At 41.6% G+C, this 22,112-nt stretch overlaps 1 pseudogene; it reads left to right on the top strand.

Moving 5' to 3' along the window:
- The first annotated feature begins 16,060 nt into the window (after positions 1-16,060).
- On the top strand, positions 16,061-21,670 carry LOC149210478 (GDSL esterase/lipase 7-like; annotated as a pseudogene).
- The last annotated feature ends 442 nt before the right edge of the window (positions 21,671-22,112 follow it).

The raw sequence follows: 22,112 nt of genomic DNA, 5'->3' as shown, positions 1-22,112 counted from the left end.
AGAAATCTATCAGGTTTTGATAAAGGAACCAGTCATCCGTTAGGGATTCTCCCCAATGTTCCGCTTACATTGAAAGGGAAGACAGTTCGCATGATATTCATGGTCGTCCAGGGACCCTTGGCATATAACTTACTCCTTGGACGAGACTATATATATTGCATGGAGGCAATAGTGTCCTCGCTCTTTAGAGTCATGTGTTTTCCGCACGAAGGAAGAATGGTCCAGCTCGTAGACCAAATTTCATTTCCAGGATCACGCATTGCAAATAGTCAAATACCATCCCTTAACGGTTTATTCACTCAAGGAATGCCACCGCCCCCGGTTCTACTTCCCGATGAATGCGAGTAATTCGGAAAGAAAGAACTGGGACCCAGGGGGCATGCACCCTGGCCTGCCTCGGGCAGAGAAAACCTTAGGTATAAAGTTAATTTCCGCAGAAGGATGGACTAGTCTGTACCCCGTCTGGCAGTGGAAGAGAGGGTTGTTCTAGGGTAAAATTTTTTTGTCAAAGTTATGTTGAAGTGAAGCAATCGCTCCCTTTGTCTAAAGAAGTGGGCTCTCCTAAAGAGGGGGTCTATTTGTGGCAGCAAGAAGCCACCATCTTTGAATGTCAAGCCTCACCCATTAAAACAAGCTGTTTTGAAGGATAAGTAGGGGCAGTCTTCAAAGAAAGAGATGAAATTGCTGCAACAAGTAGTCACCATCCTTAGCAACCTAATGATAGACATCGCCGAAAAGAGAGTTTAGTTTGCGACAGCAAACAAAACCATTTTTTGGATAATAAGTAAGAGATGGCAGAATCTCGAAATTATACTTTATACCTGGGGGCATGCAAACCTTTTGGAGTGCAAGCACGAGACGACTATTTATTTTTTAAATTTTTAGGTCCTCCCTTTAAACCTGTAGGTCTAACCCGTTAAACTCGTAGGATTAGCTGTTTCCAGCTTGCATAAAGAAAGGATGAGGGGCAAAAGTTAAAACCTGCCAAATTGGAGTAATTAGTGAGGTATCGCTCCTTAAATAAGATTACCTCACCTAAGGCATTCCTTGTATTAAGACTGGTATAAATCGAGCAGTTTTAGCAATGTTCATGCTCGTTAAAAAAATAAACGCAAGAATCGAGCAGTTTTTGTGTAGAGTTCATGCTCGTTAAAAAATAAACATAAATTGTGAGCAATCTTTCCCTAGCAGTTCAAGCTCATCCAGAAAAAATGAACCGGTAAACAACCTCGAGAAATGTAACCTTTGAAAGCCATGTTAAAAGCCCTTGGTCGTGTTTATATGCCATCACCTCCATCCGTTCATTTGGCCAATCGTTCGCCTCCATATGTTTGTTTACCCATTTTGAGGAACAGCTGCGAAGAGTGATTTCACTTAGCCATCCTTGTGACACTGCCGTGATTGGAGAATTCCAACCTGTACCTGGAATCTACTGCTATCCCTGTTCATCACTCGTTCCTCAAAAGACGAGTCTTCTTTGAGCTCTTTTCACTGACTCGTAAAATAAGAAAAGTTTGCCGAGTTTTGGCCTTCCAGCTCGTTAAAGCGACCGGAAAGCTATCCCTCCTCTAGATTTTAATCTTTTTGGACCTGAGGGATTATTGCACAAAAAGATCGAGCGCTTGTTTTGTTCGGCTCGTTAAAGCAATCGAAAATTCATCCCTTCTGTATTGTTTTATACTTTTTCGGACTTAAGGGATTAGATGACGAAAAAGGAATTTTGGAGTTAAATTTTTGTACCTTTTCAGACTCTCTAAAAATGAAAAGAACCGAGTTTTCTTTGTCGTTAGACTCGTTAAAATGATTAAATAGCGATAAACTTGTCTTTAGACGAGAACGAGTTTCCCTATCGCTAGGCTCGTTAAAACATAGCGATGGGCTTGCCCGAAGGGCAGGTTATAGAACAAGCATATGTTATCCTCCTCAAGCTTGACAAAAATAAAGAGGTACTGGTCAGCAATGACTGGGGAAAAATTGGGAGAACCTCACAGCATTAATGGTAGCAAGTCGCTCTTGAACATGACACTTTGTCCTCCGTACCGCATCGGGTTGGGTTGTTTCATTCACCGGTCGCAGAATCATGGTCCTCGCCACACCATCCACAATTGGGGTAATGCTACCAATCCATCACATCAATGTCGTTATATGTTCAAGAGATGTAGTTCTGTAAAGAGTCAACCGTGTTCCACCCACTGCCATACATTATCCTTCATCCACTTCATGACCGCCACCCTGAATCATACATCACAGTTTGTTTTCACCTCATCACAATCACTAGCTCCGTTCCGTGTCACTGATGTGGGATTCATTAAGGCCCTCCTTTGACGGATCGCTCCTTGTCGACATCAGCTCATTATCCAAGGAGTTGATCTAGGAACACCCCCCTCAGTACTTTGAAGCTCGCATGCCTCAATGGCAAGTTTCTCACTTCCGGTGACAGGTATACATCAATGACCTTCGACCAGAAGATTTTGCATGGTGGTCGACGCCAAGTCCTTTATTCCCACCATGTAGATTGTACTGCCGTACCTTGAGGGTCATCATCCTTATCGGTGATTCCTCTCGCGCTTGTTAACGGTTTACATCATTGACCGGTAATCAAGCGATGTCTTTCCATGTTCGACTTCAAGAAATTCTCACATGGATCGACTTGTACATCGAGTGAAGATCGAAAGAGATTGAAGACCCTGGATCTAGTTTCATCCATCCGGGCTGCGATATATATTCAGGACATAAAGACATTTGATATGTACATCATTGCAGCAGATGATCATCCTTTTCAAAGGATGATAAATTCGGCAGAGAATTATCAGTCTACCATCAGACGATCGTCTGTTCTATGTACCAAAACGTATTTATAAAGCTGAGCATGGGAATGCCTGCCTCAGCTAGATCATGAAAAATGTATGAAAAATAATGTATTGTATTGTATCTTATTACAGGACACTTCTCAGCAGATTGAATGAACTTCGGATCCTCTCAATAAAGCATTTCACCCGATAAACGACCTCATACTTTAGGGGGCATCTGTTATAGACAATTTTGTGCCTTACAGCAACAAGCATGAATTGTCAATAATCCAAGGGATCCAAAGTCCCCTAAACATGATGTTCCTACCCCTAGAGGAACAAGGTCAGCAAACCAACAGCTCTCTGATCAGTTCTCCACCTGAAAACACTCAAAAACAAGCAATCCTAAAATCAAAGCAGGTGCTCCACTAGGCTTCTGCGCTGAAACACAACTGCTCCATGGTGTACCTGCGTTGCAAAGCAGGTAGAACAAAGCCCACCTGCGTTGGGCGAGTTTGGACATGTGGCACAGTGAGTCATTGCTTTGGAATCTTCCAAAAATGACACTTGGATCAGGTATTTCGCCTTGTGATGAGTCAGAGGCTTTGTTTCTCCAAGTGGAAGCAAGGTTCACCAAGTGGACTCAAGAACTGAAGATCAACTAAAGATTAACTGAAGAGAGAGAGGACACAAGGCAGCTACACATCAGTTGCAAGCTGACTCATCCTTTCTCAATTTATCTATATATTGAGCTCTCTCCTATGAGCTCAGGAGGCTGGAATTTTGTGCAAAGTAATGATATGCTGTTGGTTTCATTCTTGAGTTATTGGGTGATTGTTTGAGAGAGGTGAAGAAGAGCAATTCTTTCTGCTGGGAGGTGTTGCTGGGTTGGAGCCTGCAATGGTTGTAATCCTCTCAGAACCTTTATTTCTTCATTAATAAAAGCTATTGAGGTTCTTCTATGTGCTCTTGTTTCAGTTATATATTGTGATGATTGCATGTTTGGTTTACACTAATCCATGAACCAGTTATGATTGCATGCCTCTTGTAGTTTCCTTCTTTGTTGTTTTGCAGGATCTCATCGCAGCTGGGCGAGCAGAAGGACAAAGAGCTAGGAGCAAGAAGCCAAAGAGGAGAGTTTGGATTCGACATTAAGCGCAAGGCAACGGTTAGTGCTTCCTCCATTCTCTTTTGCTTTCATAAAGAAGAAAACCTTCAGTAGTTTGTTTTACAGTTGTTGCTAAGGAACTGTCACCCTTAGAGTGGGTTAGGGTCATCCGAGTCGGATACTTTTCCCTACAACAGTATTCAAAGGGCTACAAGAACTTATCATTAGGTGCACGGGGTCAGGAGAACCACGCGTGGTCCGAAAACTTGGAAAGCATGCATTGCACATAAGAAGGGAGATGAGGTTGACTACGCAAATAGGCAAGTATGAAATGGATCAGGTAATCCTGGATCTACGTTTGGACGCGAATGTATTACCAAAGAAAACATGGGAATGCATGGGCAAACCCACGTTACAATGGTCCGCTATTCAATTACGAATGGCGAACCAACAAAATATTTTGCCCATGGGAAGATTGCAAGGGGTGACAATTGATATTGAAGGCGCGAGCGCGCAGGTGGATTTTATAGTAATAGAGATTGTCTATGACAACAATCCCTATCCCACACTACTAAGAATAGACTAGGCTATCAATATGAACAGAGTCATAAATTTGAAGAAGCGCAAAATGACCTTTGAGAAAAAGTCACTACGTGTAGTACCACTGGACCCAGCCAAAGGAGCGCGATACACTGAATGAGTGTGCGATGATGATAGTGATGACGATCTCGACTGTATCTATAAGATAACTGCACAAGGCGAGGATTGGGTGAATCTGACTGCAGATGGAAGGATTTCGTGGGAGCGCGAAAGCTCTTGCACTTCGAATTCAGATGAAGAGATAAAGCGATGGTAGAATTGGTTGCACGAAGTAACAACACTGAACTGCAACATGATGATCAGGTCATTGCGTTGCGTAACAATAGAGGCGAGGGAGCAGTACCAAAGCAACAGTAGTTCGATGCACTGAAGTGGGTACTGCACGCAACACCCACATGATGGTGGGCTATGCATCAAGGAACTTTTGAAGATTGGCGCGGATGCATAAGGATGATGTGCCTTTGTTTTGGAAAACCCTAGCTTCGAATGAAAACCAATTAGCTGGGGTGGAACAACTTGCGCACCCACCTTTCCCGATGGGTACAAACATACGTTGTATAGTCTGCACAAGTGCACACCACCCCCAACCTAGAGAATCAGAACAAACCACAACAATAGGAAGGACGATGTGTGTTACCAATTCTCCACGATGAGGCATTCGATAGGGTGCACGGAGTACTAAACAAGTTTCACCATATGAGATGAACTAATTTGGACCTGCGCGTGCCAGTGGTTCGATGGGCCTATAGGATCATGTGTAAAAACCTGAGCACAGAGATGATTCCAAAGGTGTGAAACAGAGTAGAAACCGAAATTTCTGAATGGAATACCAAAAGGAATCCACACGTAATAGCCCTCACAATTATGATAGCGCACGAAGACCAGGATGAAGGAATCACACAACTACGCGAGGATGACCATATAAGGATTTGAAAAGCCATTCGATGAGGGAACCTTAGGCTTCGTGGACTTGAAGAAGATCGGGTATGATTAAGGAGGAAAAGCATGTTGAAGGACGCTGAGATCAAAAGACTAGAAAACGAGGTCACGCAAGCATGTCTCGTTGATAAACCAAGGATGACAAGGAAAGATACGTATGGTCATACCACTTCATTAGAAGACTGTTGCCGAGAATTTATGATTCTCCTACCATGGTTGAGACCACACCTTATCAAACACAATAACAAGGGGAGCAAACCACATAAGATAAAACACGTGGCGCCGGTTGTCACAAGGGAAATTAAGGAATGTCCACGGAATATAATGGAAGGTGAATTGAAGTCTTTTGCAGATGGTACAACCACCTGACTAGCCGTAGGGAGCACAATCTTATCGCTCCAAACAGTTGAAAGAGAGAGCGGGACTCTAAAAGAGTCTGTTTAGGAACTGCGCGATGAGGGAGGTGCGTGCATAATCAGCATGGCACAAGGTTCGCGCATGCGCACGGGGGGCTGCGTTGCTGCGTGGGTAAACTAGGAAGTAACCATTGGTGTCATTGTTCATGACGACATGACTAATTTAAGGCAAAAGGGAGCGGGCGACAGGTAATTAAGACACAATTAAGAGCTAGATTTGGGATGTTCTGCTGCCAAGAATGCATTAGTGACTCAGAAGTTGGGGGAGTGGTTAAATTAAAATTCAAAAGACATTATAAAACTCCCAAGGCTAGACATGAGACAACACTTGTTCGTTTGAGATTTGAGCTATTACGAAGAGCACAGAGTGTTGAGCTCCAAGCAGTATTTGAGCCCACAAGTTCATGAACAACCACATACAGTTCGAACAAGATGACAACTACTAGGAGAGGTGTGGGTTTTGTAGAGAGTACCGCCGAAGAAGCCGCGCAGAGCCCTATGGTGCAGGTGGGGGATGTGCCAGAAATTCCAAAATCACCTCAGACACTAAGGCCCAAGAAGGATAAACAGGTAGCGGGACCAGTCCGCATGTCCCCGTGAAATCCGTGGTTTGGTAAACTTTCCATGGAAGAAAAGGGCAAGGTTGTCAACCTTGAGACAGATGATGAGGAGGAGGACCTCCAGGCTCTCGTAGATGAGATAGAGGTAGATGAAGAAATGGAAGAAGGCATCTAACTGGTGCGCTCTGCAGCAAAACTGCCCAAGTACGTTCCTTCATGGAAAGGGAAAGCTAAAGTACCCAAGGATTTGGATGCCATTAAGAGTGCGCTCCAAACTGCGCTCCTCCCAGATGGAATTCTATTTGAGGGCTCGGCCCTAGCCCGTGTGCCCACAATGGAATTTGAACACTGGGACCTCACAGACAGTGAAAAGTTTCCACATTTAGAGACTTAGAACCTTATGAAATAGAGCAAAGAGGGGTCAGTTACAGCACTAGAGCTGCAAAAATGGCTGTGCGGTGTGGAGAAGGCCGAGCTACTCCACCTACTATGGATTCTACATTTTCACCATGCACCTATCACGATCTTTTTCATCAGGCAGCTGCTTTTCTTGGTGCATGACGGGTACTTATGGCTGGAAGAGCCTATTCCCATCACGACGGAGCTTATCCGTAGGATTTCTCAGCTTCCCTATAAGGGAAAGGACCCCGTGGAGATAGCTAACAAAAGCGGAGATTTGGTACTCGCAGAGGCCATGAAGAAGTACAAATTGGAAAAGAAGAAGAGAGGCTATGCAATCAGTAGCATTAAATACAAAGGGGTGTGCATGGCCAATCAACTCTTGGCCGGGAAGGTGATGAGAAAATGCCGCAGAGACGAGGTACCAACGCCGATAGTTGCACTGGCAGAACAATGTGTGGAGGGGGTCCAATTCAATTGGGTCAAGTTCCTCTACGAAGAATTCCTAACGAACTATAAGGAAGCACAAGAGCAGGGAAAGACCTTCCACTACGTGTGGTTGCTCTTGTCTATTTTTACGCCGTAAGGCATTCCCTTTTGAAATCAACTCCCCTCTGGTCCATCTATCATCATTGTTCACCATAAGATTATATGTTAGACGAATGAAGAAGCCTAAACCATTCGATCAGGGAAAAGTGGTTACCAATTCGTTGCAGATTTGTATTCAATTCTAAACCATAAATAAATAACCGCTCCTTCTGATGCCCTTGCAGATGCCAAGATTATTTTCAATGCAGTCAAGAAACAACAAGGGCCAACCAGAGCGATGGTGAATCTGTTGAAATCCTCATCATGATCGGAAGAAGAACAGAAAGACGCTTCTGTGAGCCCCGTCTGTGATGTTGTCCTGGGTATTTCATCGATTTGTACAGTGGAAGCACTGTTTATGATTGCCTTATAGCTTCCATGCTAAATTTTGTCGTTTTATATTTTAATTTTTAATAACTTAGTCAGATTCGATCATTTTGAAGAAAATTGTTGTTCTGATGCTAGCTTTCTTGAATGCATTCAACCCAATTCATAAGCCCGATGCATGGAAAGCCCGCTGCCAGCATGCAGGCGGAATGTGAAATCAATTATTAGTTTTTAATGAACGAATTACCCATTAGTGTCTCTGATACATGAAAAGGTTTGGTTGGCTGGTGGACTCTCGAAACTATGCCCAAATATTTAGACTTCCAAGATTTGCAAGTGACCACAGCTATCGTGATTGTGCTTAGGATTTGCAACTGAATTTAAAAGCAGGAGCATGATCATGGATTTTTTCAGCTGGCAGTCTTGGCAGCCTATTTCATCTAATTTATTTGTGCCACTGTATGCTCGTTTTGAGTATATGAGACATATTTGAGGCTTTGCAGTGATGGGAATCAGGTGTTTAAATTCCAAGGCAGCATCATGGCTCCCCTGTTTAGCTTTTGTTGTTACATATTGTTGTGTTGGCGTAATTTTTGGAAGGCTGCAATTGAAGTTACAACCATGTTTATATTCGGCGATTCTCTGATCGATAATGGCAACAAAAAATTTATAGCAAGCATTGCCAAAGATAACTTCTTGCCTTACAAAATATATTTCTTTGGAGGCCATCCTATTGGAAGGTTTTGCAATGGCAGGACCACTGTTGATTTTCTAGGTTTGCATTCTATGGTTATTTGATTTAAAGCTTCTGGTTTGTATATAATTTTCCAATGAAATCCTTGAAAAGAAATTCCAAAGGATGTTTCCCCTTGGGTGTAGACTCTGTTTTCAATTGAGGAAACTAGAATGTAGCAGAATTGGTTATTTGGAAATTCTGGAAAATTCAAGAAATTTTATAAATATGAGCGAATTCAAACAATCGGCTTTAGTGTTTAGGGAGGGTGTTAGCCCTATACCATAGGAAAAGGAACAAAAAGTTTGGATACTAAGGAGACTCAGGGAGCTGAGGCATCTGTTGGATTCCAACTACCTAGGGAGGAACTTCCTGCCGTTGAGTTCAGCAAATTGATAGGCTTTGCAGTGATGGGAATCAGGTGTTTAAATTCCAAGGCAGCTTCATGGCTCCCCTATTTAGCTTTTGTTGTAACATATTTTTGTGTTGGAGTAATTTCTGGGGAGGTCACCACTGAAGTTAAAGACATGTTTATATTCGCAACAACAACTATATAGCAAGCATTGCCAAAGCCAACTTCTTGCCGTATGGAATAGATTTCTTTGGAGGCCATCCTACTGGAAGGTTTTGCAATGGTAGGACCACTGTTGATTTTCTAGGTTTGCATTATATGGTTATTTGATTTAAAGCTTCTGGTTTGTATATAGTTTTCCAATGAAATCCTTGAAAAGAAATTCTAAAGGATGTTTCCCCTTTTTTTTTAACAAGATCGGTTGCTATGTATTAATCTGAAAAAAGAGAAGGGCATATTGCCGTACATGAGGTGCTTCTTGAGCGTTACAGATCCAAGGAGATACAAAATAGTTCCATTCCTTGATCCTGATCCTATTGCTTCTAGCTATTAGACATCTATTGCTACTATAAATTCGCACAAACTGGAGACACCAAAACTTACACCTGCAGCACATAGCTAATCAATTTCGATATGGCTAATCTTTCTTGCTGTTGAGTCCTCCGGGTTCTGATCAGCTTCGATTGGTTTTGCACTGGAGGAGGATGAAACATCCTTGTGTTTTTTCTCCATAATATCCCTTAAAATTGAGAGTGATTCCTCTGCATGAGCGCAGCGATTACTAAGACCACTAAACTGCTCGTGAAGAGAATGAACTCGATGAAGAAACAAGTTCATCTCTGCCCGGTATTTGTTGTGGAGGATTCTGCACTGCTCATCAAATTTTGCCTCCAGATTCCGGATTTGTTCAGCATGCCTGGCCTCCATGCTATGGACTTGGTCTTCCAGAATCCTTTGTTGCTCGCGAACCTCTTCAAATTCTTCCTGCAGGTCGCGGCAATGGAAACATTGCTCAGGGCGCTCCATGGATTTCACTTTTCGAATGTAAATTCTCTGATGGGCTAACTCTCTGTTCTTTACTGCTGACGCCTCTCTGTTACAGAAACTTTGGAGCTTGTCTCTGGTGGTGCCCTCTGAGTCCCCTGGTGGGAGAATATCGACACCGTTTGCTATTCGAATAGAAGAGACGCTGAGGGGAAGAGCGTTAGCACAAAGAACTTCGCTAGAATGGTGAAGACTGTGTCTCGGGCCAGGTATTAATAGCTCTTCTGCACAGATGAGGCGGGAATCATCCTGTGCGTTTCCATGGTTGATCCACACAACCCAATGCATATCTGCATTGGAACAGTTATTCTGTCTGGCAGGACGATTATATCTTGCAACTCGACGGGTTCCCATGCTTTGAATGGATTTCACAATCCAATTTCTGATTGAATTTCCATCGTCGATGCCTGCTCTGTTCTGTGCGAGTTGACTGTTTTCGTGTGAAATATGAGATCCGTTGAAAAAGGAGGGCTGAACTGACTGTCCTAACTGTCTTCTGACGTAGATCCTTGCTTCCATACCCAAAATATCTTCTGCTCTGCTGATATTCCTGCAAATGCGGATTCTGTTGATTAGAGTGCCCCGTGCTTGAACTGAGTGCGTGATCATGGTAATAAGTGGGTTGATACAATGTCATTGCAGCTGAGTTGGCCTTTGGGTCGATCGCATGCCTTGTTGGCATGGCTGTCAGCCTTTTTGTTGAGGCCACGCAAAATATGATAGTAACATGCCTCCTCCATCAAGTCATGAAGTATATGGTTTCTATTGTTAATTTGCTGTAATAAGGTGTTAGGTGAGGTCTGCCTGAGCACCATGAGCCGGATTATGATTGCAGAATCGCCGAAGATGGTTGCCTTTTTGATTCCTAGCCTGATCAGTTGCGTGAGTCCTTGAAACAGGGCCAGACCTTCAGCCCTGTTGTTTGATAATTCACCCAGCCCCCATTCAAAATGGAGAATCAACTCACCATTGCCGTTACATATAAGTCCTCCTGCCCCTGCTTTACCAGGGTTAGACTTTGAGGCTCCATCAAAAAACATGTGAAACCTGTTGCAGTTGCTCAGCCATTGAGCAAATTCTTCCTCTTTAAGTCTCAGTTTCCAGCCATTTCTTTTTTCATTCTGCTGTAAATTCTCTTTTCTTGTTGCCTGGACACTGATAATGTTGTCATGCCCATAGCTAAGCAAATTTCTTTCTTCTATGCTGAAATAGTGAGCCTCAATCTTGCCCTGTGTGCGGGTGATGATTGATTCCACTGCTAAGCTCTTAGCTTTGTGGCAAATTACCCTTAAATTGTGATCTTTGTCTTGAAAAACTTTTTTATTTCTGGCCAGCCATATGCTCCAAACCAATGTTAAAGGAATTGTGTTCCATATCCTCTGAGTTAGATTGCTCTTCTTACCTTTCCAAGGGCAATTTTTCTTCCAACTGAGAGCTGTTTCAGCTATAGTTACCTTTGGTTCCCATGCAACCTCCCCTATTGAGGCCATGTTTTCCCAGCACTTTTTAGCTATTTGACAGTCAAGGAACAAATGTTGCATTGTTTCTTCAGCTTGACAACAGATTGGACACCAGGAGGGTCCCAGTATACCCCTCTTTTTTAAGTTCTCTGCGGTTAGGATCTTACCTTTCAGAAGGAGCCAGAAGAAGAATTTTACTTTGGGAGGGGCTTCCGCTTTCCAAGCCAGTTTCCAATGAGCCCATGTGGCCTGTGGAGAAACGCTTTCACATAGTCGTTGATACCCTGCTTTGACTGTATAGAGAGTTCCTGTAGGATCCCAGCGATAGCCATCTTTAATTCCTCTTTGGACCGGAGCTTTGCTGTGCAATAGATTCTTCAGGGCTAGAAAGCTTGTTTCGAGTTCCCTTGGGTAATCCGGAAAGGCCCAGCCTGTCCAAGCTTGAGTTTGATTTCCCCACTGCGTTATTTGAGCTAGACTCCATATTCCTCTGTTATTGAGCCAACTGATAGCTGGGATTGCCTCAATATTGGATCCTATAGAGCTCTGGCCTAATATTCTGTCAGTAGAGATGCTGATGCTGCTGCCTTCCCCGGGAATTTTTGAGATATGTTGGGCCATGAGGGGGATGATTTTCTTGCACAATTTCCAAATGTTAGTGCTGTCCCTGTTGGGAACATTAGTGTCTAACAGTTGGTGCCTAGTACTATTTAGATATTTGGCTTCAAGGACTGTTTTCCACCAAGCTGAGTCCCCTGTAATTAACCTCCAAACCATTTTTGCCCCAAGGGCTAAGTTTAGCAGATGAGGGGATCTTATTCCAAGTCCACCTTTCTCAAGGGGCTGGATGACATTCTTCCAATTGACTAAGTTGAACTTCTTTTTCTCCGTCTTTCCTCCTTGCCAAAGGAAGTGTCTGAGAGCCTTTTCCATTTTGTGATGTAAAGCCATTGGAGCTTGAATCAAAGAGAAGCGGTAGATGGGCAGAGAAATCAGACCTGATTTTAGAAGTACTAAGCGGCCTGCTGGATTCAGCCACATGGATCCCCATTGTTGAATTTTCCTTTTAATTTTGTCAAGAATTCCACTCCAAATGTCGATCTTCAAAGGTCCAATACCGACTGGCATCCCAAGATAAGTGAAATGACTCCATTCCAGCTTGTGTGAGACTCCAAGAATGTTTGCAATGTTGTGTATGGTATGAGGCGTTGCATTCCAACCATAGACACAGCTTTTAACTTGATTAACCTTTCCTCCCGAATATTCCATAAATTGGTCAAGAATCTTTTTGAATCGCCTTGCAATGGTGATTGATGCACCACCCATCAAGAGGGTGTCATCTGCAAATTGTGAATGGTTGATGTTTTTTGTACCCTGCTCAAATTGGATGCCCGTGATGAGGCCAACTCTTCGGTTGTAATCCAAGGCTTTGCTAAAGGATTCAGCCATAAGAATAAATAAATACGGGGACAGAGGGCAGCCTTGTCTAAGGCCTCGGGAAGATTGAAAGGCATCACATGGTCTCCCGTTGACCAAGGGGGAAATCCAAGGTTTGGAGATGCAAGCTTTAATCATGCTTATAAAAGAGGCATTGAATCCCATTTTGTGTAAAACTGCAAAAAGAAAGGAATGTCTGACCCTGTCAAATGCATTGGCAAGGTCAAGTTTTAGTACAAAGCCTTTTTCCCCTCGACTTTTGCTAGAGTGTATAGCTTCTTGTACAAGAAGAATGGAGTCTGATATTTGTCGATTGGGCAGAAATCCACCTTGGTTTTCTGAGATTAATGTGGATAGGTGAGGCTTGAGTCTAGTAGATAGGATTTTAGTAATAATTTTGTAAGCAGAATTGCATAGAGATATGGGCCGAAATCTAGAGAAGGTGGAAGGCCTGTTTTCTTTTGGGATAAGAGCAAGGTAGGTTGAGTTGGTGAAGCCCCCCAATTTGCCTTTTCGGAGGGACCAACGAATCATCTTTAGAAGGTCTTTTTTTATCAGATGCCAATATTCTCTATAAAAGCTTATTGGAAACCCATCGGGACCTGGAGCTTTGTCCGGATGGAGGCTCCAGATTGCTGTTTGTACCTCATCTTCTTCTATTTCTTGCGTGAGCTTACTATTCATTTCTTGTGTGACATCGCGCGTCATGTGCTGGAGTAGGCTTGAATAATCCTCCTCGCTCTTGTCCTCAGATAGTAAATTTTTAAAATGGGTGGTTGCAGCTGCTTTTATGGATTCTTGAGTTTCGTGACTTTTCCCTTCACTGTCTTTGATTTTACTCACAGCGTTTCTTGTCTTCCTGACTGTAGCTTGCTTGTGGAAATATGAGGTATTCTTATCTCCATCACGCAACCACAACTGTCTAGATTTTATCCTCCATTTAATCTCCTCATCTCTGACTGTTTGTCTAAGCTGGGCATACAAACGAATCTCGTCTTCTTTTGCTTGCTGCGTTAGGCCCGAAGCCTCTATGTTTTGCTGGACTGTCTCGAGACTTTTTTTTAAGTCTTTTTTGATGATCTCAGGTTCCTGATAGTTATTCTTTGCCCAAGATTTGAGGGCCTGCCGAGTTTGCTTCAGCTTGGATTCCCAAATATAAGCTGGGGAACCCTCCACGTGCTGGGTCCACGCATGCATCACCGCATCTCTGGCTGCAGGGATTCGATTCCAGAGGGGAGAATATCTAAAAGGGAGGGGTCCCATCTGGCCGTGATTGAGCAAAGTGAGAGTGATTGGGTAATGGTCTGAAGCGGAGATGTTGAGGATATCAGACTGACCGGAAGAGAAGGAGGAAAGAAAAGTAATGTTAATGAGGAAGCGGTCAAGCCTTTCCATTATGTTTCCTGCTCCAAGACGCCTGTTGCTCCATGTATATCTTCTGTTCTTAGGCTTTATATCCACTAGATCTTTCTCTTGCATAATATGCTCAAGCTTGCTTCTGAAAGGATCTGAGTTAAAATTTCCTCCTCTTTTCTCATTACTGTGCATGACCAGGTTTAGATCCCCGGCAAGAATGATATTGCTGTCCTGATCTTCTTCTATAGTTGTGTTCAAAGTATTCCAACAAACTTCCTTTTCCCTGTGATGGTTTGGTGAATAAACATTATAAATTTTAACCTCAGCTCCATTGTCCTTACTTTCTAGTTTAACACTGATCCAGTTCTGATGGATTTTGATGAGGCCGCAGTTCCATCTACTGTTATCCCACATTGTTAAAATGCCTCCCGATGCTCCTCTGGCTTCACTGGCACATCCACTATATTGTTTTTGTTGGGAAATGAGTCTGTTGATTTCTGACTGTTCTAGCTTTGTCTCTTGAATGAGAATAATTTCAGGCTTTTCACTTTGTATCAGCTCCCTAAGGGCTGCTTTCTTGGAGGGGTGCCCTAATCCCCTGCTATTCCAAGATAGCAGCTTCATCATGATTTACCTGGGATATGGAGAGGTGCCCGCCTCTCTTTGCCTTTATTGTTGTTTTCCTTATCCGAGTGTCCGAGGATGTAGGATTCAATAGGTGTCTGGGATCCCATTGCTATATCTTTCTGAGCATTTTCTTCTCTGTGCTGCTTTGCTGATTTCCTGCCAGGTCCATGCTTTTTTGGGATGTCGCTGGGCGCTCCATGATCCTTTGATGAACTTCTAGTGATTCTTATGGGGTTTGTATCAGGAGAGGGCTGAGAAGATTGAGGGGGAGAGGAGTGAGGCTGCGGATCAGATGAAGTGGGGTCCTGTTCGGGGTCTTCCTCAGAAAGAGAAGCAAAGGGATTGTTTGATGGGGGAATGGAGGGGTCCGAGCGTCGAGGGGGCGAGGAGGGGATGTGAGGATGGGGCTGCTGAGGGGATGAGGGCGGGTGCTGAGGCGGTGAATGAGTATGTGAAGGATGTGGCTGGGAAGGCCCAGGAATTTCAGTTTCTGCTTGCTTCAGGGGGGGGTTCGATTTTTTTCTCTTTACCGTTTCCCACTGTCCTTCTTGCTCTGTTGAATCTACATTTATAAGTTTTGGGCATCTATTAGCAAAATGTCCATATTCGTGACATACCTTGCACTTGAAGGGGATCTGCTCGTAGTCCAGCTGTTGGATATGGCACCAGTCGTCCACTTTCAGTTTGATTGCCTCCGGTAGTCCGCGACCCAGATCAACTTCCACGCATATTCGCGCACAGGCCTGCATGTTATCCTTGGGTTCACTTCGGTCTATGTATTTTCCGACCGCGTTCCCAATAGCTTTGACCGAATCATCTCCCCAGCAGTGAAGAGGAAGATGAGGGAGTCTGACCCAAACAGGAACAGCACTTGGGATGTCCAGCTCGGGATCAAAGTCCGGGGTCCATTTGTTGAGGTAGAGACCTCTGGAATCCATGAAGTAAGGTCCGTTTCGAAAGATTAGATCCTTGTCCTCCTTGGTTTCAAAGTGAAAGGTAAAGTATCCTCTGCCACAAAACCTTATAGCTATTTTCCCTTGGATCTTGTCTGCCCAGTTACGCTCCACCCATCTTTGCACAGTTTTGGGTGAGGGCCATAACCCTGTGAATTGGCCGATTAATCCTTTCTCTGCAAGCGAGATGGCTGCCATGCGAGGAATAGTCGGAGGCAAGTGTACTTCCTGTAACACATCTAGTTTCTTTACGAACTTAGTTGCTGTAGGTCTTTGCCTTTGCTGAGGCAACGATTTCACCAGATTGGAAAAGGCCTGTTGCAAGTCCGGATCCCCTCCGGGAGGATCCGGAGGATCCATTGGACAGATCTAATGGCAGAGGCGCATAGGTGCAGTCGCAGAAAGAAGCCAGGGGCCGAGAGCAGGCTCAGGCGCGCACGCGCAGAGCTGCAGCTAGGTTATTCGTTTACAAATCCTAAAGGATGTTTCCCCTTGCATATAGAGTCTATTTTCAATTCAGGAAACAAGAATGCAGCAGAATTAGTTAATTGGAAATTCTAGAATGGAGTGAACTACGCTTCAGCACGCACATGCATTTTGGTTGAGATTGGCGAAAACCTTGTAAGTCCAAATCACTGATATGATAAATTGAGTTTCTCCCATTGGTGCTAAACGTAGCATATACGATATCTAACATTTCTATTTTTGGTGCACAATTGATAGCTTGGGCACATATTGTTCAATCAGCAGATTGCAAATTTTGGGAAGAGTTTAGAGGATGTGACATCGCAGCTGGGAAGTGCAGTGGTGGTGGCTCGACATCTAGCAAAATCTATTTTGTCAATTACTTTTGGTAGCAATGATTATATCAACTACTATCTTATGCCTGCCTTTTATCCAACCAGTAGACAATATCCCCCAGAGACTTACAGCAAATGGAAACCCTGCTGCCAGCATGCAGGAGTAATGTGAAATCAATCATTAGTTTTTAATGAATGAATTACCCGTTAGTGCCTCTGATACAGGAAAAGGTTTGGTTGGCTGGTGGATTCAGTGGACTCTCGAAACTATGCCCAAATATTTCGACTTCCAAGATTTGCAAGTGATCACAACTATCTTGATTGTGGTTAGGATTTGCAACTGAATTTAAAAGCAGGAGCATGATCATGGATTTTTTCAGCTAGGAGTCTTGGCAGCCTATTTCATATAATTTATTTGTGCTACTATATGCTCATTTTGAGTATACGAGACATATTTGAGGCTTTGCAGTGATGGGAATCAGGTGTTTAAATTCCAAGGCAGCTTCATGGCTCCCCTGTTTAGCTTTTGTTGTTACATATTGTTGTGTTGGATTAATTTCTAGGGAGGCCGTAGCTGAAGTTACAACCATGTTTATATTCGGCGATTCTCTTATTGATAATGGCAACAACAACTATATAGCAAGCATTGCCAAAGCCAACTTCTTGCCTTACAGAATAGATTTCTTTGGAGGCCATCCTACTCGAAAGTTTTGCAATGGCGGGATCACTGTTGATTTTCTAGGTTTGCATTCTATGGTTATTTGATTTAATGCTTCTGGTTTGTATATAATTTTCCAATGAAATCCTTGAAAATATATTCCAAAGGATGTTTCCCCTTGGGTGTAGACTCTATTTTCAATTGAGGAAACTAGAATGCAGCAGAATTAGTTAATTGGAAATTTTGGAAAATTCAAGAAATTTTATAAATATGAGCGATTCAAACAATCGCTTCACTCTTTAGGGAGGGTGTTAGCCCTAAACCATAGGAAAAGGAACAAAAAGTATGGACACTGAGGACACTGAGGGGGCTGAGGCATCTGCTGGATTCCCACTACTTGGGGAGGAACTTCCTGTGGCTAAGTTCACCAAATTGATAATCCTCGGGGGGCTGAGGCATCTGCTAGATTCCCACTACCTGGGGAGGAACTTCCTGCCACTGAGTTCACAAAATTGATAATCCTCTATCTTTCATGAGCCTCCCACTTCTCAATTAAATCCATCATATTTCTGAAATATTAAGTCTGCAATTTAGTTACACTCAGACCCAAAGAAAATCCCAAAGAGGTTTGTCTCTCAATATGAATCAGTGCTCTTAATTGAAAAACTAGCTTGTAATAGAAATGTTAAATGCTTATCAACAAGATTGATAGGACCAGTTGATTTAACTCTTTAGATTTTTTTTTTCTTTCAATACACACTAATGGCAACCACTTGGTTTAGTTTTTTAAACTATTTCTATTCGACATTTTAAATGAAATAAAACTAATAAATATAAAACAATATTCACTAAAACCATTTTTTCTAACTCGTTGTATTGCTTCTAATTTATATATCTTTAAAACTGTACAATAATTTGATCTTAGAGAATGTTGAATGAACGAGCTCAGGGAAATTGCTAGGGCTGCCTCTCATTCCTGCATACCTTGACCCATCTACAAGGGGTTCCGCAATCGTAAATGGAGTGAACTACGCTTCAGCACCCGTAGGCATTTTGGATGAGCCTGGCCAAAACCTTGTAAGTCCAAATTGCTGAAATGATAAATTGAGTTTCTCCCACTGGTGCTAAATGTAGCATATACGGTATCTAACATTTTTGTTTTTGGTGCAAATTTGATAGCTTGGGCGCATATCGTTCAATCAGCAGATTGCAAATTTTGGGAAGAGTTTAGAGGATTTGACATCGCAGTTGGGAAGCGTAGTGGTAGTGGCTCAGCATCTAGCAAAATCTATTTTCTCAATTACTTTTGGCAGCAACGATTATATCAATAACTATCTTATGCCTGCCTTTTATCCAACCAGTAGACAATACACCCCAGAGACTTACAACGATATTCTCATGTGGTAACTTTCACAATTGGTGGTTGGTTTCATAAGCTCTGTCTGGTTGCCTGAGAAATACAACCAAAGTCAATTGAAACTTTAAAGTGGTTCTTGTAAAACTGAGAATTTAATTGAAACTTTAAAGTGGTTATTGAATTTTATTGGCGTTGTCTAACTCTCCTAGGTTTTGAATTTTTTTTTTTTTGGTTTGAATATGAGAAAACAATTTTTGGTAAGATTTTGAATTTTTGTGGTTTAAAATGTCTTTTTAATCTATAAATGGATTAATTGATAATCCTCCATCTTTCATGAGCCTCCCACTTCTCAATTAAATCCATCATATTTCTGAAATGTTAAGTCTGCAATTTAGTTACACTCAGACCCAAAGAAAACCCCAAAGAGGTTTGTCTCTCAATATGAATCAGTGCTCTTAATTGAAAAACTAGCTTGTAATAGAAATGTTAAATGCTTATCAAAAAGATTGATAGGACTAGTTGATTTAACTCTTTAGATTATTTTTTATTTGAATACACACTAATGACAACCAGTTGGTTTAATTTTTTAAACTATTTCTATTCTATATTTTAAATGAAATAAAACTAATAAATATAAAACAATATTCACTAAAACCAGTTTATCTAACTCGTTATATTGCTTCTAATTTATATGTCTTTAAAACTGTACAATAATTTGATCTTAAAGAATGTTGAATGAACGATCTCAGGGCAATTGCTAGGGCTGCCTCTCATTCCTGCATACCTTGACCCATCTACAAGGGGTTCGGCAATCCTAAATGAAGTGAACTACGCTTCAGCACCCATAGGCATTTTGGATGAGACTGGCCAAAACCCTGTAAGTCCAAATTGCTGAAATGATAAATTGAGTTTCTCCCACTCGTGCTAAATGTAGCATATATGGTATCTAACATTTTTGCTTTTGGTGCAAATCTGATAGCTTGGGCGCATATCGTTCAATCAGTAGATTGCAAATTTTGGGTAGAGTTTAGAGGATTTGACATCGCAGTTGGGAAGCGTAGTGGCAGTGGCTCAGCATCTAGCAAAATCTATTTTCTCAATTACTTTTGGCAGCAACGATTATATCAACAACTATCTTATGCCTACCTTTTATCCAACCAGTAGACAATACACCCAGTGACTTACAACGATATTCTCATGTGGTAACTTTCACAATTGGTGGTTGGTTTCATAAGCTCTGTCTGGTTGCCTGAGAAATACAACCAAATTCAATTGAAACTTTAAAGTGGTTCTTGTAAAACTGAGAATTTAATTGAAATTTTAAAGTGGTTATTGAATTTTATTGGCGTTGTCTAACTCTCTTAGGTTTTGAAGTTTTTTTTTGTTTGAATATGGGAAAACAATTTTTTGGTAAGATTTTGAATTTTTGTGGTTTAAAATGTCTTTTTAATCTATAAATGGATTTAGTGTCTTGAAAAACTTCTACGGATTTGGATGATGCAGTGATCACAACTCAAACTAAATGGATTCAGTGCCCTGAAAACCCTCTGGTGAATTCTGATGGTGCAGGGTTCACATCTCAGATTTGGGATTCCAGCAGTTCCTTATCAAATTTCTAGCAAATTTGACCCAAAAATATGCCAGAAAAACTATATCAATGGTTAAAATTTTGGCTATTTTGTTTTGTAATTGATAATTACTTTCCTTCCTTAGCTTAAAATTTTGGTTTTTTTGGTACTCAACATTCACTTTCTGAAAAGTGACCAGTGCACACTTTGTTTGCATTAGTCTAAAAAGTGATCAGTGCGGGAATCTGACATATGGTAGCCATCTTAAAATAGTTTCAAGAAAAGGAACCATCTCATCTTGCATCAAACTTCTCTTTGGTTTTCATTTAGATTATTTGAGGCCATTCAGTTTGAACAAAATCTTTAGTAAATATTATTTCATTATATAATAAAAACTTGAATTATGATGAAAAATGTGAGAACCTAGCATTTTTGTCAAAACTCTTGTGAAATTTGTACCAGGAAATAGAATCCTTTCCCTTTAAGATTATCTTACTCCATCAAAATACAAAACAAAATGTGGTTGCTCTTCAAAATACAGTACTTTATCTAAACTTACATAAAAATAATCCCTCCTAGAGTGTTCACTGTAAATTTACAGAGTATTTATATAAGTTGGTTTTATGTGGAATATATATGCAGGCTCTATGCAACTTGGGAGCTCGCAAGTGCACAGTGGCAGCAATGGGTCCTCTGGGATGCATTCCAAGTCAAATAGCAATGTCCAATAGCAATGGCAGCTGCATTGACAGTGTAAACCAACATGCCATACTCTTCAATTCCAAGCTCAAATATCTTTTGGGCACTCTATCACTCAGGCATACTCTTCAATTCCAAGCTCAAATATCTTTTGGGCACTCTATCACTCAATATGCCTGGTTCACATTGCATATATGCAGATGCCTATAGTGCAGTTAAAGACATGATGCAATGGGTCCTCTGGGATGCATTCCAAGTCAAATCTCAAATATATTTTGGGCACTCTATCACTCAATATGCCTAGTGCACATTGCATATATGGAGATGCCTATAGTGCAGTTAAAGACATGATGCAATGGGTCCTCTGGGATGCATTCCAAGTCAAATAGCAATGGCAGTTGCATTGACAGTGTAAACCAACATGCCATACTCTTCAATTCCAAGCTCAAATATCTTTTGGGCACTCTGTCACTCAATATGCCTGGTGCACATTGCATCTATGGAGATCCCTACAGTGCAGTTAAAGACATGATCGACGATCCCAGTTCTTATGGTATAGTAATAACTTAATTCTAAACTTGTGCTCATAGAACCTTAAAATCTTGGATAAGCTAGGGCAGACCAACATGAATAAGTTGTTACTGTAATTTGTTGTTGATGTGTTTACTGCTATATACAGGTTTTAGTGTGACAAATCAAGGATGATGTGGGATAGGCATGTATAATGGATAGATAACGCGCCTTCCGGGACTGGAACCATGTACCAACAGGGACCAGCATGTATTTTGGGACACATTCCATCCCACTGAAGCTGTGAACATTATTCTGGCCACAAGAGCTTACTCCGGCACTCCTTCTGACTCTTACCCCATCAATCTCAAGCAGCTTGCTAAGATATAATAAAGGTTCCATTAACATTCTGGACAGTCAAATGTCACTTCTTAAAATATTTTCATTTAGTTATCAGCAGAGCATAATATACCTGTAGTCAAGTTACGGATTTTGAAATATTTTGTTATCAACAGAGCATAATATACCTGTAGTCATTTCATTTGAGGGTAAGGCAAAACATGTGGTCCAATAGTGAAAAGTCTTTATTTAATTTTTATTTAATCTATATATTGAATTCAAGTGATATATTTTCTTTTGCTATATTTCTGAATGAGATAAGTAGATGGTAGATTTTATTTCAATAGTAGATTTTAGATGGTAAATGATAATAAGCTAACCAAAATTTTGAACCTAGGAACTCAACTTTTTTCCTAACCTGGGAACTCAACATTTTTTCCTTAAAGGAAGAATGTTTAACTGAACTTAGCCTACTTGTCATGTATTCCAGAGA

Source organism: Pinus tabuliformis, chromosome 1_2 (assembly GCF_031772625.1).
Source record: "Pinus tabuliformis cultivar Carrire ecotype Pingquan chromosome 1_2, CPIR1, whole genome shotgun sequence".
Classification (NCBI taxonomy): domain Eukaryota; kingdom Viridiplantae; phylum Streptophyta; class Pinopsida; order Pinales; family Pinaceae; genus Pinus; species Pinus tabuliformis.
The sequence above is the reverse complement of the archived record's forward strand: the minus strand, read 5'-3'. Positions and strand labels throughout refer to the sequence as shown.